The sequence below is a fragment of the Loxodonta africana genome, chromosome 3 (genome assembly GCF_030014295.1).
Source record: "Loxodonta africana isolate mLoxAfr1 chromosome 3, mLoxAfr1.hap2, whole genome shotgun sequence".
Lineage (NCBI taxonomy): Eukaryota > Metazoa > Chordata > Mammalia > Proboscidea > Elephantidae > Loxodonta > Loxodonta africana.
Genome location: NC_087344.1, coordinates 33,846,517 through 33,861,980, shown reverse-complemented (window position 1 = coordinate 33,861,980; position 15,464 = coordinate 33,846,517).

Below are 15,464 nucleotides of genomic sequence, written 5' to 3'. Positions count from 1 at the left end.
TACCACTTCGGAAGTTTTCTTGCCCAAAAGCTTAACCTGAAACTAATCAACCTCTAGAGTAGGGGTTAGCAAACTGGAGCATTCAGGCCAAGTCCAGTTCAAGCCTGTTTTTGTAAATAAAGTTTTATGGGCACACAGTCACACCATTCATTTCCATATTGTCTCTGGCTGCTCTCACTGGTTTTTATCAATAAAGTTATACTGACACACAGTCACGTCCATTCATTCACATATTTTCTCTGGCTACTCTTGCTGGTTTTTGTAAATATAGTTTTATCAACAATAGCGACACCTATTTGCTTACATATTGTCCCTGCTGCTTTCACTATTTTTGTAAATAAAATTTTTTTTTTTCCTTGACTGTAATATTTATGGAAGCAGATGACCAGGCTTGTCTTCTGTGTTGCTGCTGGATGGGTTCAAACCACCAACCTTTATGTCAGTAGTCAAGAACAAAATGTGTGCGCTACCCAGGGACCTTGTAAATAAAGTTTTCTTCATACACAGCCACTCCCATTCATTTACATATCAACTCTGGCTGCTCACACTGGGTTTTATAAATAAAGTTTTATTTGCATACAGCCACACCCACTTGCTTGCATATTGTCCCTGGTGACTTTGTGCTACAAGAGCAGAGCTGAGTAATTGTAACAGAGACCATCTGGCCTGAAAAGCCAAAAAATATTTATTATCTGCTTTTTTGCAGGAAAAGTTTGCTGACCCCTGGTTTAGAGGTAAATACCAGTTGACAGGAAATACGGGGGACAGAGGAACTGGTTAACCAGCCCAGGAGGAGCCAGCCAGCTGAAGTCAGCCTGGGGGACCTTCTTTGGGCCAAGAGGCCCAGATTCAGCCACAGGTTAACAATGTGTAAAAAAAAAAAAAGAGGGGGATAAAGCGAGACTGAAGGGACCTGATAATCACATGGGGACTTTTTTGGAACCTGGTTGTAACACTCTGAGTGTACACAGTCACTTTGAGACAGCTGGAGAAATTGAAATATGAATAACTCATTGTGGTTGTGTACAAAAATCCCCATGGTTTTGGAGACGTATAAGTAGTAGAGAAATCGAAAATGACACAAGGCCTGAAATGGCTTTAAAATATTTCAGTAAAATTAAATTCAAAATTAAGAGGGTAACCTTGAAGACATTATGTTGAGTAAAAGAAGCCAGTCACAAAAGACCACGGAGTGTATGATTCTGTTGACATGATATGTCCAGAACAGGCAACTCCACAGAGAAGGAAAGCAGACCAGTGATTGCCAGGGGCTGGGGGAGGAGATGGGAAGTGACTGCTCCTGGGCCTTTCCTTTCAAGGTGATGAAAAGGTTACGGAATTATAGTGGTGGCAGTTTCCCAACGTACTGAATATACTAAAAACCATTGAATTATGTTCTTTAAATGGGTGAATTGTATCATATGTGGACTATATCTCAATCAAAACCAAAAAACCAAACCAGTTGCCATCAAGTCGACTTCAACTCATAACGACCTCTTGTGTTTCAGAGGAGAACTATACTCCATAGGGTTTTCAATGACAGTGACCTTTTGGAAGGAGATGGCCAGGTCTTTCTTCCAAGGCATCTCTGGCTGTGTTCAAACCACCACAACTACTAATGGAAATGTTGGAGGTTCAAGTCCACCCAGAGGCTCCTTGGAAGAAAGACCTGGCAATTTACTTCTGAGAAATCAGCTATGGAAAACCCTGAAGAGCACAGCTCTACTCTGACACACATGTGGTTGCCATGAGTCAGGACTGACTCCATGGCAACTGGTTTATAGCTTAATAAAGCTGTTTAAAATAAAAAGACCCCCCCCCCAAAAAAAAAAGGCAAAGAGGTAGATGAAGCAACTGAGTGACTCTTGATAATCCTAGGGTCTGAGAGAGAGAAACATAGCGGGGGCTATTGTACAATTCTCTCTCCTTTTGAGAACATTTGAAATTGTCATCATGAACAATGTGAATACGTCATACAGAGGAATGGTGCAACAACGGCCAGACCAAGACCCTGGCACCTCCCACCTGAGGTATCCAAGTACAAGATGAGCTGAGGGAATTGCTTTGAGGCCCACATACTGGGCTGACCACAGGCTCCGAGCTGACCGCAGGCCTGGCTTCCCCAGACTCTGGTCAGTGGGTAGGGTGGCGGCTGGCCACCCAGGTCTGAGACCTGCCTATACCAATGGGTTTGGGCAGGAATATTTCCTCAGGGGTAAACCAGGGAGGGGCGGACCACCATCATGTCCTGGGGCACATCAGCAGATTTTGGGGAGGTGCCTCATTCTACTTGAGGTCCCTGGATAGTGCAAATGGTTTGTGCTTGATCACTAACCAAAAGGTTGGCAGTTCGAACCCACCCAGTGGGTGCCACGGTACAAAGATCTGGCAATCTCCTTCTGCAAAACTTACAGCCAAGATAACTCTATGGAGCAGCTCTACTCTGTGTCACACATGGTTGCCATGAATCGGAATTGACTTGATAGCAGCTGGTTTTTTGGTTCTACTTGGTGTGAGGTGGCTTCTATGGCTAGGGCTCTTCAAAGAGAATCCCTGTGTTTCTCCATCCACCAATATTGTCATGGACATCCCCACTTTGGAATAGCACCAACTGTGTGGTTTGAGGCAAGCTACTGCCTTCTCTGGCCTCAGTTTTCAGCCATGAGAAATGGGAGCAGTGCAGAGCCCCACCCTCCTCCACCCAACCTCGAGCTCCTCAAGGGCAATGACAGGTCCCACTTGTCCTGCTGTGTCTCCAGCACCCAGTACAGAAGTGGCCACACTGTGGGCTCAGCAGACATTTGTTGAATGACTAAATGATTGAAAGTGCACCCACTCTAGCCTTTAGCCCCAAGTCTCTATTTTTCTAAGGAACTACTATCATTTGGAGGGGACGACTGGGGACACTCTGCTTGGCTAGAAAACCCGACAGAACCAGAGCCCCCCAGGAGGGTAGGGGAGGGGTGGGCCGGATCCGAGCTGGAGGAGCTGTGTGATGAGGCCTTTCCACTCTGTGGTCAGATTCCTGGGCCCGGAGAGCCATAAAACAGCCCTGCTCGAACTGGAAACATTTTCTTTTAATATGTTCCTGGAGGCGTTGGCAGGGTCTGCGAGGAAAATTCCAGAGGAATAAGGAGAGAGGGCTTCTGTATCCACCAAGGGCCAGGGAGAGGGGCAGGGCTGTCCTGGGGGGTGGCTGCAGGTCCAGGCAGAGCCCGGTGCTGTCAGCGTGGTCCCTGGGGCCCGGAGACTCTGGCAGATGACTGGACCTCCCTGAGGCCTACGGTGGCAGGGACGCTGGGTAGCCTGGCTGGTTGGAGACGGCTCTCCAAAGGAATTCATATAAAGTGGCCCTGAGACACTCCCAGCTTGGCGGCCCACAGGGCCCTGCAGTCTGGGGTGGGAGCCTCCCAGGGCCACACAGGGTGTGATGTCACAGCTCCATGAGCCTCTGCTTATATACCCCCATGGCTCCCCACAGCCCCTGGAGACAGTCTGAGCTCCTCAGCAGCCTCCCTCCATGTGAGCCGGGCCCCACCACACCCAGTTCCTGGATTCTGTCTTGTTCTCTGTTGCCTCCAGGCCTTGCCCACACTGACCCCCACCCAGAGCACCCTTTGTGGTCTTAGCTGGCTGATTCTTAACCTTCTTTCAGGCAGTCCCTCCTCCTGACTGCCCCCAGCTGCCTGTGCACTGCCCATCACAGCTCTGCTCATGCTGGCATTTACTGAGGGGGAGGTTCCGGCCTATAAATCCCAGTTCATGGCTGGGGCAGGGGGTTTGGGGAGCTGGAAGGGGGAGAGGCTTCTCAAACCTTATATTGGAGGCTGATATGTCCCTTTGTCACCAAGAAGACAGAGCCCCACAGTTGTCTACCCTGAGCACCTACTATGTGCTAGGAGTAAACTACAGCCCCTCCCTCATGAAAACACAGAGAAAATAATTTGAAAAAATGAAGAGTGCTTGGGTGAAGGCATTTTTGCTCAGGGAGGCCTCGCAAGGCGGTGACATTTAAGCTGAGGCCTGAGTGACAGAAAGTCGCCACACACATAAATATGGACGAAGAGCATTGCAAAGGCCCTGAGGTAGGGCGTGGCTTGGCTATTGGAGGAACAGGGAGGAGGCCCATGTGGCTGGAGCAGAGTGATGGGGGTGGGGGGGCGGGTTGAAGGGGCAGGCCCAGGTTAGATCACCTGGGACCTTGCAGGCTGCAGTGAAGAGGTAGATTTTGTTCCAAGAGCAATGGGGAACTATGGAGGGTGTGTGAACAGAGGAGGGCCGCAGTCTGATTTATGATTTGGAGACATCCCCTGTGGCTGCCGTGGCGGGGAGGCTGTGAGGGCAGCATCCAGGCAGAAGTCAGAAGGGCCGGAACCAGGATAGGGCCACGGGTGGGGAGATGCGGTTGGATTTGAATGTTTTGGAGGACAAGACCTGCTGACGTAATGGACGTGCGGCATGAGGGCCCAGGAGGAGTGTTGGATACTTTCAGGTCTCCGGCAGGCTCTGAATGAACAGTAGGGTCGTTTCCATGAGTTGAGAAAGACCTGGAGAGAAGTCGGGGCATTGCGAGCACACTTGGCTGTGATACCGGAGGTGTCTGGACTGGGCTGGACGTCGAGGACGAACAGGGCCTTTGACGCCAAGCCTGACAGGGTTTCCTGGGGAGAGGCTGCAGGGCACAGCCAGGTCCTTGACCCCAACCTCTGAGCTGTGCAAACAGGGCGGGGACCCACGATTTTCCGATCCCCAGTCCCTTGTTTTCCAGTTGGAAATGAGGCCCAAGCCGAAGAGTCCAGATGTGGAGCTGGCTGGAGCCCCGGCACTGTGTGGCTTGGGGCGGCCCCGCGCCCAAGGCGCTACCCCCAGCCAGCTCCGTGTGGCCCCACTGGCTGCAGCCCGGCCAGGTCTGGGGGGCAGGGTGGTTCTGTGTTTGCATCCTGGCTGAAGCTGTAAAAGTTACGAAAATAGTCACCAGGACCAGGCTGCACCGCACCCGTTCCAACCCAGCACTGAGCAGAAAAACAGGCCCCGGACTCCCGCCAGCCTTCGGGACATGCTGAGAAACCTGTTCAGGAACAGGGCCAAGGTCAGCAGGGCCAACCTCTGCACCCCATGTCTCCCCAGAGAACACAGTGGGGTGAAGGGTAGGCAGAGGTATGTGTTGCCAACTTTCAACCCAGGTCAGGCTGTCTGGGTCCAAATCCTGCTTCTGCCCCTGAGACCTTGGACAAGAGATTTCCTGTTTTCAGGCCTCAGTTTTCCATCTGTACAATTGGCAGAATCACAGCACCCGCCTCAAGAAGCATCTTAGTCTCTTAGGGCTGCCGTAACAGAAATACCACAAGCGGGGGGCTTTCAAGAACAGGCCTTTATTGTTTCTCGGTTCTGGAGGATGACAGTCCAAATCAGGGTCTCAACTACGTCGATTCCTTCCTTGTCAGCAGCTCTACGTGTTCCTTGGTTCCCTGGCTTTTAAACCATCCTCACATGGATTGTCTCTTCCCCTCGTGTGTGTCTGTCGGTCTGTTTGTGTCTCTTCTGGTTTTTTCATTAAATTTAGGATTCCTCCTATACTTTTTTTTTTACTGATACATCCTCATTAACATAACAAAGAAAACCCTATTCCCAAATGGGATCCCATCCACAGGCACAGTGGTTAGGATTTACATCACATATTTTCGGGGGACAGAATTCAATCCATAACACTGAGCCTGAGGAAGCCAGGGCTAGCTTTGAGAATACCGGCTGGCTGTTACCTAGAAGGAGCCCTGGTGGTGCAGTGGTTAAGCACTTGGCTGCTAATCGAAAGGTTGGCAGTTCAAGCCCACCAGCCTCTCTGTGGGGGAAAGATGCGGCAGTCTGCTCTCATAAAGATTACAGCCTTGGATACCCCATGGGGCAGTTCTACTCTGTCCTATAGGGTTGCCATGAGTCAGAATCAACACTATGGCAATGGATTTGGTTTGGTATTTGGTTTTAGTTACCTAGGGCTACTTTACCACAAATACCACAAGTAGGTGACTTTGTTTTTATTGTTGTTAGGTGCTGTTGAGTCAGTTCCGACTCATAGCAAACCTATATACAACAGAACTTAATGCTGCCTGGCCTTGTGCCATCCTCACAATCATTATGCTTGAGCCCATTCTTGCACCCACCATGTCAATCAATCTCACTGAGGGTCTTCCTCTTTTCCACAGACCTTCCACTTTACCAAGCATGGTGTACTTTTGCAGGGACTGGTCCCTCTGATAACATGTTCAAAGTACGTGAGACGAAGTCTCAAGGGCCTCACTTCTTTCTAAGGAGCATTCTGGTTGTACTTGCTCCAAGACAGAGTTGTTAATTCTTCTGGCAGTCCATGGCATATTCAATATTCTTCACCAACACCATAATTCAAATGCATCAATTCTTCTTTGGTCTTCCTTATTCATTGTGCAGCTTTCGCATGCATATGAGGTGATTGAAAATACCATAGTGTCTTAGGCTGGGTTCTCGAGAGAAGCAAAACCAGCAAAGCATATAAATATATACATATTGAGATTTATATATAGGAAATGGCTCACACGGTTGTACAGACTGGAACATCCTAAGTCTGTAGGTCAGGATGGAGGCTTCTCCTGAGTCATGTAGCTTCAGTGGCTCGTGAACCCAAGATCGGCAGGTCAGAGAGCAGACTGCTTACAGGCTGCAAAGATCAATTTATCCCAAGATCAGCAGCCAAGACCACAGGTAAGCTGCTACCTCAAGTCCCAAGAACCAGAGGTCAGATGAACAGGAGCCAGCTGCAGGATCCGGAGCAGCCAAATAGCCACAAGCCTTGCCAAAATGTCCACTTATATTCAATGCAGGCCGCATGCCCAAGGAAACACCGTTTTAACTTACTGGCTACTCACAGCAGATCCCATCTTGGAGGTGATCACATCATATCAAATCTCATCATTGAAGTGATCATAACACCATATGATTGCAAAACCACTGAGAATCATGGCCCAGCCAAGTTAACACACAACCTTAACCATCACACATGGCTTGAGTCAGGTGCATTGTAGCTCTCAAAGTGACATCTTTGCTTTTTAATCCTTGAAAGAGGTCTTGTGCAGATTTGCCCAGTGAAATACATTGTTTGATCTTTTGACTGCTGCTTCCATGACCACTGATGGTAGATCCAAGTAAAATGAAATCCTTGACAACCTCAATCTTTTCTCCATTTATCACGATGTTGCTTATTGGTCCAGTTTGAGGATTTTTGTTTTCTTTAGGTTGAGATGTAATCCATACTGAAGGCTGTGGTCTTTGATCTTCATCAGTAAGTGCTTCAAGTCTCTCAAAGTAGAGAATACCAGAAAGATGTTTACCTGTGTTTCATTGACTATGCGAAGGCATTCGACTATGTGGATCATACTAAACTACGGATAACATTGTGAAGAATGGGAATTCCAGAACACTTGATTGTGCTCATGCGGAACCTGTACATAAACTAAGAGGCAGTTGATTGAACAGAACAAGGGGATACTGCATGGTTTAAAATCAGAAAAAGTATGCATCAGGGTTGTAACCCTTCAATAAGTATGCCAAGAAAATAATCTGAGAAGCTGACTATATGAAGAAGATCGAAGCATCAAGACTGGATGAAGACTAATTAACAACCTGGGTATGCAGATGACACAGCCTGCTTGCTGAAAGCAAAGAGTACTTGAAGCACTTACTGATGGATGGCTTTAAAGAACAGGAATTTATTGTCTCACAGTTCTGGAGGCTAAAAGTCCAAACCAGAGTCTCTGCTGTATCAATTCTTTCCTTTTTGGCGGCCCCTGGGTGTTCCTTGCTTCCTTGGGTTATAGTTGATCCTCACATGGTGTCTTTTTTTCCCTGTGTGTGTGTCTCTGTGTCTAATCTGCTCACTTTGTAACTGAGAAATGATTAAATTTAGAACCCATCCTGTTCGGGTATGATCTCATTAACATAACAAACAAAACTCTATGTCCCAACTGGGTCACACCCACAGGTATAAATCAAAAAGTCAAACCAGTTGCTATTGAGTCTATTCCGCCTCATGGTGACTGTATGTGTTACAGTGTAGAACTGCCCCAAAGGGTTTTCTTGCCTATAATTACAGAAGCAGGTCGCAGGCCTTTGTTCCATGGTACAGCTGTTGTTGTTGTCAGGTGCCATTGAGTTGGTGTCAACTCATAGCGAACCTATGTACAACAGAATGAAACACTTCCCGGTCCTGTGCCATCCTCAGAATCATTGTTATGCTTGAGCCCATTGTTGTAGCCACCGTGTCAATCCCTCTCTTTGAACGTCTTGCTTTTTTTTGCTGACCCTCTACTTTACCAAGAATGATGTCCTTTTCCAGGGACTGATCCCTCCTGATAACATGTCCATAGTCTCGCCATCCTTGCTTCTAAGGAGCATTCTGGTTGTACTTCTTCCAAGACAGATTTGTTCGTTCTTTTGGCAGTCCATGGTCGATTCGATATTCTTTGCCAAAGACACAACTCAAAGGCATCAATTTTTCTTTTGTCTTCCTTACTCATCATCCAGCTCTCACATGCATACGTGGCGATTGAAAACACCATGGCTCGGGTCGGGCACACCTTAGTCTTCAAGGTGACATCTTTGCTCTTCAACACTTTAAAGAGGTCTTTTGCAGCAGATTTGCCCAATGCAATGCATCTTTTGATTTCTTGACTGCTGCTTCCATGGGTGTTGATTGTGAATCCAAGTAAAACGAAATCCTTGACAACTTTAGCCTTTTCTTCATTTATCTTGAAGGTTGCTTACTGGTCCAGTTGTGAGGACTTTTGTTTTCTTTATGATGAGGTGTAGCCCATACTGAAGGCTATGGTCTTTGAACTTCATCAGTAAGTGCTTCAAGTCCTCTTCACTTTCAGCAGGCAAGGTTGTGTCATCGGCATAACACAGGTTGTTAATGAGTCTTCCTCCAATCCTCATGCCGCATTCTTCATATAGCCCAGCTTCTCAGATTATTTGTTCAGCATACAGATTGGATAAGTATGGTGAAAGAATACAACCCTGACACACACCGTTCCTGACTTTAAAACACCCAATATCCCCTTGTTCTCTTGAAACGACTGCCTCTTAATCCATGCACAGGTTCCCATTCTTCAAAGCGTTATCCATAATTTGTTATGATCCACACAGTCGAATGCCTTTGTGTAGTCAATAAAATAGGTGAACATCTTTCTGGTATACTCTAATTCCCCTCAGGTGTCTATCAGTTTGTCACACTGTGGGCCTTGCATGTTGCTGTGATGTTGGAAGCTATGGCACCAATAGTCAAATACCAGCAGGGTCGCTCATGGAGAACAAGTTTCAGCGGAGCTTCCAGACTAAGATAGACTCGGAAGAAGGACCCAGCAGTCTACTTCTGAAGAGAACTAGCCAGTGAAAACCTTATGAATACCAGCGGAACCTGGTGCCGCTAGGTGTGTTCAAACCACCAACCTTTAGTAGTAGAGTGCAAACCATTTGTGTTACCCAGAGGCCTTATCTACAAGTGGGATTCCATAACATATTTTGAGGGGGAGACACAATTCAATCCATAACAAGGAGTCACCATTATTCCGACAACAACCTCCCCTCATCTGACCCAGCTAGAATACTGTGGACAAGATCTGGTGGTCTGAGCCTTCCAGTCCAGGAGGCAAGCTGGTTGTTTCGAATCAGGGTAGGGTGGGAACCGGGTTGAATAAATATCAGCTCCTCTGATCCCAGTAATTTGTAGGGGGAGGCCACAGCTCAACATGTGGGTTAAGAACTTGGCGTTTCCTAGCATGGCTATTATCAGAAAAATAGAAAACAAGTGTTGGCAAGGATACGGAGAAATTGGAACCTTCACGGGAATGTAAAAGGGTGCAGCCACTGTGGAAAACAGTCCAGCAGTTCCTCAAAAGGTTAAACATAGAATTAACTCCTGAATATCTACGTGAATAATTTCAAATATAAGAATCGGCACAAAGCCATTTCCTAGGAGGTGGAGGTCAAATGTCTCTCAGATTTCCACATTCTCCCAGCTGCTGTACCACTCCATCTCTGACACCGGCCACTGCCCCTCCCCTCAGCACTCTTCTCCTCCTGTTTGGGTTCAGCAATTTGCTACAATGGGTCACAGAGCTCACAAGCTATACTTACAGTTAAGTGGTTTATTAGGGAAGTTAACAGGGTACAGCTTGGGATCAGCATTTGGAAGCATGTAGGCGAAGTCTGGAAAGCTCCTCTGAAGCGGAGAGCACATCCCTCCGTTCTTCATTTTAGGACAGCTCTCTTAGCTCTTCTCAGCCGTGCAAGCAGGCAGGCCCTTCTCTCTGCCATGCATGCTCCCTGCCCCCCAGCCATCCAATCCTCCTCTCAGCCCCTTGAGGACAGGCCTTCTCTTGGCCATGCATGCCCCTCTCGGTCGGTCACTCAGGCCTCTTTGCCTTCAGTCTCCCTGTCGTCAGCCTCTCCACTGCTAACTGACCCAGCTCATAGCCAGTGTGGCAGCTTTGTTCATCTCTCTTAGCTGCATTCTTAGCAGCAGATTTCTGCCATCAATGCTGACTCTGCCACAGGGCCCCTCCTGGGCCTGTTGCCACAGGCTCTGCTGCAGGGACCCCTCAGGAACTCTCGCTGTCTTTAGTGTTACAGCCCTTGAGCCATTTTACAGCTGTTTCAGGAGGTTCTTCCTCTTTCTCTGCTTCTTCTTTCTTCTCTCTTTTATCCTTTCTTGTCTTTCCTCCTTTTTTTCTTTTAGAAATGTCTGTGGGGTTGATAGCATATGTAAGCAAATTCCCTGTCAATTTCAAGGCATAGTCCTTCTAGCAGGGCTGACAAATCCCCTCAGTGGACCATGTTGTTGTTGTTGTTAGGTGCTGTCAAGTTAGTTCCAACTCATAGCAACCCTATAGGACAGAGTAGAACTGCCCCATAGAGTTTCCAAGGAGTGGCTGGTGGATCTGAACTGCCAACCTTTTAGTTAGCAGCCAACTTCTTAACCTCTACACCACCAGGGCTCCAGAGTGGACTATAGTCACTTCATGTGCATAGTCTATGGTATACTGACCAATCCCTGTAAGGTGCATAAAATAGACCAATCACAGGGCAGACTGCAGCCCAGAGTCAGACAAAAAGTATCAAACCATCAAGCTGTTTTACAGTTCACCCAGTGTCTTAGTTATCTAGTGCTGCTGTACCAGAAATACCAGGAGTGGATGACTCTAACCAACGGAAATTTATTCTCTCACAGTCTAGGAGGCTAGAAGTCCAAATTCAGGATGCTAGCTCCAGAGGAAGGCTTTCTCTCTCTGTTGACTCTGGGTGAAGGTCCTTGTCATCAATCTTCCCCTGGACTAGGAGCTTCTCAGCACAGAGACCCCATGTTCAAAAGTTGCGCTATTCTCCCGGCTCTTGTTTCTTGGTGGTATAAAGTCTCCATGTCTCTCTGCTTACTTCTTTTATACCTCAAAAGAGATTGATTGAAGACACAACCTAATCTTGTAGATTGAGTCCTGCCTTATTAACATAACTGCCGCTAATCCCACCTCATTAACATCAGAGAGGTAGGATTTACAACACACAGGAAAATCACATCAGATGACAAAACGGTGGACAATCACACCATACTGCGAATCATGGAGTAGCCAAATTGACACACATTTTGGGGAGAACACAATTCAATCTATAACACCCAAGAAATGTCAATCAACCCTGGATAAAAGTAACAAACTCTCTGGGGTAGAAAACTGAGCAAAAATAACTCCTCAGGGTTTAGAAGAAAAATCTCTTAAACTGTTTTCCAAAGAGGCAAGAAAAAGGCCACATAAAGGAACTAATTTCACCACAGTCTCAATACCCAAGAGCAATGAAAAAAAACAGATGTTCAAACAAAAATGTGTACCCAAATGTTCAGTGCAGCACTACTGACAATAGCCAAAAGACGGACACAGCCCACATGTCCATCAGCAGATGAATGAATAAACAAAATTTATTCATTCATCTGCTGATGGACATGTGGGCTGTGTCCATACAATGGAATATTCATCTGCTGATGGACATGTGGGCTGTGTCCATACAATGGAATATTCATCTGCTGATGGGCATGTGGGCTGTGTCCATACAATGGAATATCACTCAGCCATAAAAAGGAATGAAGCTCTGATACATACTACAACATGGATGAACCTTGAAAATATTACGCTGAGTGAAAGAAGCCAGACTCAAAAGACCATGTATTGTGTGATTCTATTTATATGAAATGCCCAGGACAGGCAAATCCATAGAGACAGAAAGTAGATTATTGGTTGCCTAAGGCTTGGGGAAAGTAGAAATGGGCAGTGACCGCTAAAGGGTAGAGTGTCTGGGGTGGTGAAAAAGTTTTGGAAATAGATGGTGGTGATGGTTACACCCATACACACACAAAGGTAGGAGACATTTGAAATCAGATATGCCTCTCAGTCACTGTGTTGTCCTGAGCAAATGTCTCAATCTCTTTGGACTTCTGTTTGTTCCTGTGTCAGGGCCTCCTTCCCTCCCTTCCTCCCAGATATCATTAATGGTCCTAGTTGCTGTTCCAAAGCAGACTCTTCCCTGTTATTATGTATTTCCCCATTTCATTCCTTCAGACTTACAGGGGGGCTGGGGACCAGGAGCTGGACATTGCCAAGCAGACTAGGAGCCAGCAACAGGTTGAGGAAGCCCCTCCCATGGGCTGCTGGCACCTCCACTCCTGCAGGCTGTTTGGAAATAACAGGCTGGTGGCTTCCAGACAAAGTCTGTTTCCCTTCCATGTTCAAGGTTGCCTGGTACCCAGGGGAGGTCAGGAGGCCAGAAGAGTAGGGTGGGCCCCCACTGGCCTTGGAGGCACCCCAGCAGGCAAGGGCAGTAAAGCGGCCTCAAACGCAGCCCTTTGGAGACAGAAGTGGAAGGCAGAGGCTTGGCACGGAGCCTGGGTCACCCCCTGAAAGCCAGTCAGGCCCAGCAGTCCAGTGGTACCGGAAACCCCCTGAGGCAGGAGTCTGGGTCGGGTGATTCAGTCTTGGCTCCACTATGTTTGCCTTACTGGCATCTGGGTGGTCCAGGAGGGGCTGGCCCCCTCCTCCAGCCCCAGAGGCTGACTCAGGCACTGGGCCTGGCCCACAGGAGCGTTCTATGCACTGATAACTGTGATTGGCTCAGGGATGGGGGTGGGGCCCGAGCTGGGCCAATGAAAGTCAGCCTTGAGATCTTTGCTGTTCTGCTTCTGCTAGACTTGGGGCTGGGAGATTTAAGCCTGGCACAGTTGGCCCATCTTTGGCACCTCAGGGAGCAAGAAGACCCCTGATTAGGGAATCAAAACCACGGTGAGATTCCACTTCACACCCAAAAGGATGGCCATACTAATAATAAAATAAAATAAACAGAAAATAATAAGTGTTGGTAAGGATGTGGAAAAATTAGAACACTCGTGCATTAATGGTGGGAATGTAAAATGCTGTATTCATTGTGGAAAACTGTCAGTTCCTCATAAGTTAAACACAGAATTACCATTAAAAAACAAAACAAAACAAAACCCACTGCCGTCGACTCCGACTCAAAGCAACCCTATATGACAGAATAAAACTGCCCCACGGGGTTTCCAAGGAGCACCTGGAGGATTCAAACTGCTGACCTGTTGGTTTGCAGCCGTAGCTCTTAACCAGCATGCCACCAGGGTTTCCAGAATTACCATATGACCCAGCAATTCCACTCCTAGGTATATAACCCAAGAGAAATGAAACGGGGGCTCAGATAGAAACCTGTCCACCAATGTTCATTGCAGCACTTTTCGCAATAGCCCAAAGGCGGAAATAACCCAAGTGTCCATCAGCAGATGATGGATAAACAGGATGTCCAGCCACACAGTGGAATATTACTCAGTCATAAAAAGGAATGACGCTCTGAAACTAGCTGTGGGTGAACCTTGAAAACATTACGCTCAGTGAAAGAAGCCAGACACAAAAGGCCACATAACGTATGATTCCGTTTATACGAAATGTCTGGAACGAGCAAAGCCAGAGGGACAAAAAGTAGTTGCCAATGCTAGGGGAGGAGAAATGAAGAATGACTGCTAATGGGTATAGGGTTTCCTTTGGAGTGGGGAGTGAGAATGTTCTGGAACTAGACAGAGGTGGTAGTTGCACAACATGGTGAATGTTCTAAATGCCACTGAGTTGTACACTTTAAAATGGTTAAATGGTGAATTTTATGTTATGTGAATTTTACCACAATAAAAAGAAGAGGAAGGCAGCTGAGCTGAGGGAGAGAGAGACACAAATTCCCCACAGCCATCATTTGGGTCACTGGATCCAGCCATACCTGAAGACTGCCCTACCTCTGGTCTTTTCAGGTATCGAGCCACCACATTCCCTTCATTCCATTTCTTGTTACTCTGCAGATGAGAGCAGCCCTCATGGGGGCAGGTGTCTCAGGAGGGTCAGTACCCCCATTGCTCTTCTCCTCTCTATAAGATGGGGTGGGGCAAGGTGTGGGGCCAGGGTTGTTCCACAACAGCAACATCTGGTCCTGTCCTGTCTGCTGCACACTCGCTGTGATCCCAGTTCGTCCCCACAGCAGTCCCATGAACAAGACTTGTCTGGGCTCAGAAAAGAGAGGAAACTGAGGCTGACGTTACCCGCTGTGGCACTGCACCACATCTGGACACAAACAGTTGGGATCCAGGAGGTAGGGGCTAGGTGCTGACAAGCATCCAACAGGCCTGGGTTCAAGTCTCAGCTCTGCTCCTGTGTGTCGCTGTCCATGCTCCAGGCCTCAGTTTCCCCTCTCTAAAACAGCCTAGCTGTCCTGGGGGAGCTCGCTCACACACAAATGTGTCTGCTCACCACACACTGGAGGAATCTGAACTGGGCTGTGGATGAGGGAGGGCGGTGGGCGCTGAGGGAGGTGCCGGGCAGACGGCCGGAGTCCGGCCTCCCCTCCACTGTGTTGCTGTTGGCCTTTAAAGACATGTATGCAAAAGTAACTCATTGCCTCTTTTTCCACTTGTTGCTGAGCACAGGGCGTCCCGGCGCGCCGGCGGAGGTTGGCACTGTCTGCTGGTACTGGACAGCCTCACTTGGCCCTGGCACGGGGATATGCGGAGCATCCAGCGGCTGGTTGACTCAGGCGGTGGCCGTGACATGGTCCTCTTCTCCCGTGGCTGCCCAGAGAGGAAGGGGGGTAGCTCCTTGTGGCTGCTGTGGCCCCAGGAGCCTCCTCTCAGACAGCTGACGGGTGGGGTGTGGCCGAGAGGGTGGTTCTTTTGGGGTCCATTCTGAGACTCCATCCCGGTGGCATCTTAGACGTGGTGTCCCCTACTGCTATGGCTCCATCCTCCTGGGATCCTGTGGGTTCCACCACCCTGTGGTTCTATGGTTCTGTTGTCTTCTGGGTCCAGTGGGGCTAAGACTCCATGGTCTATGGTTTGACACTCTGTGGCCCTG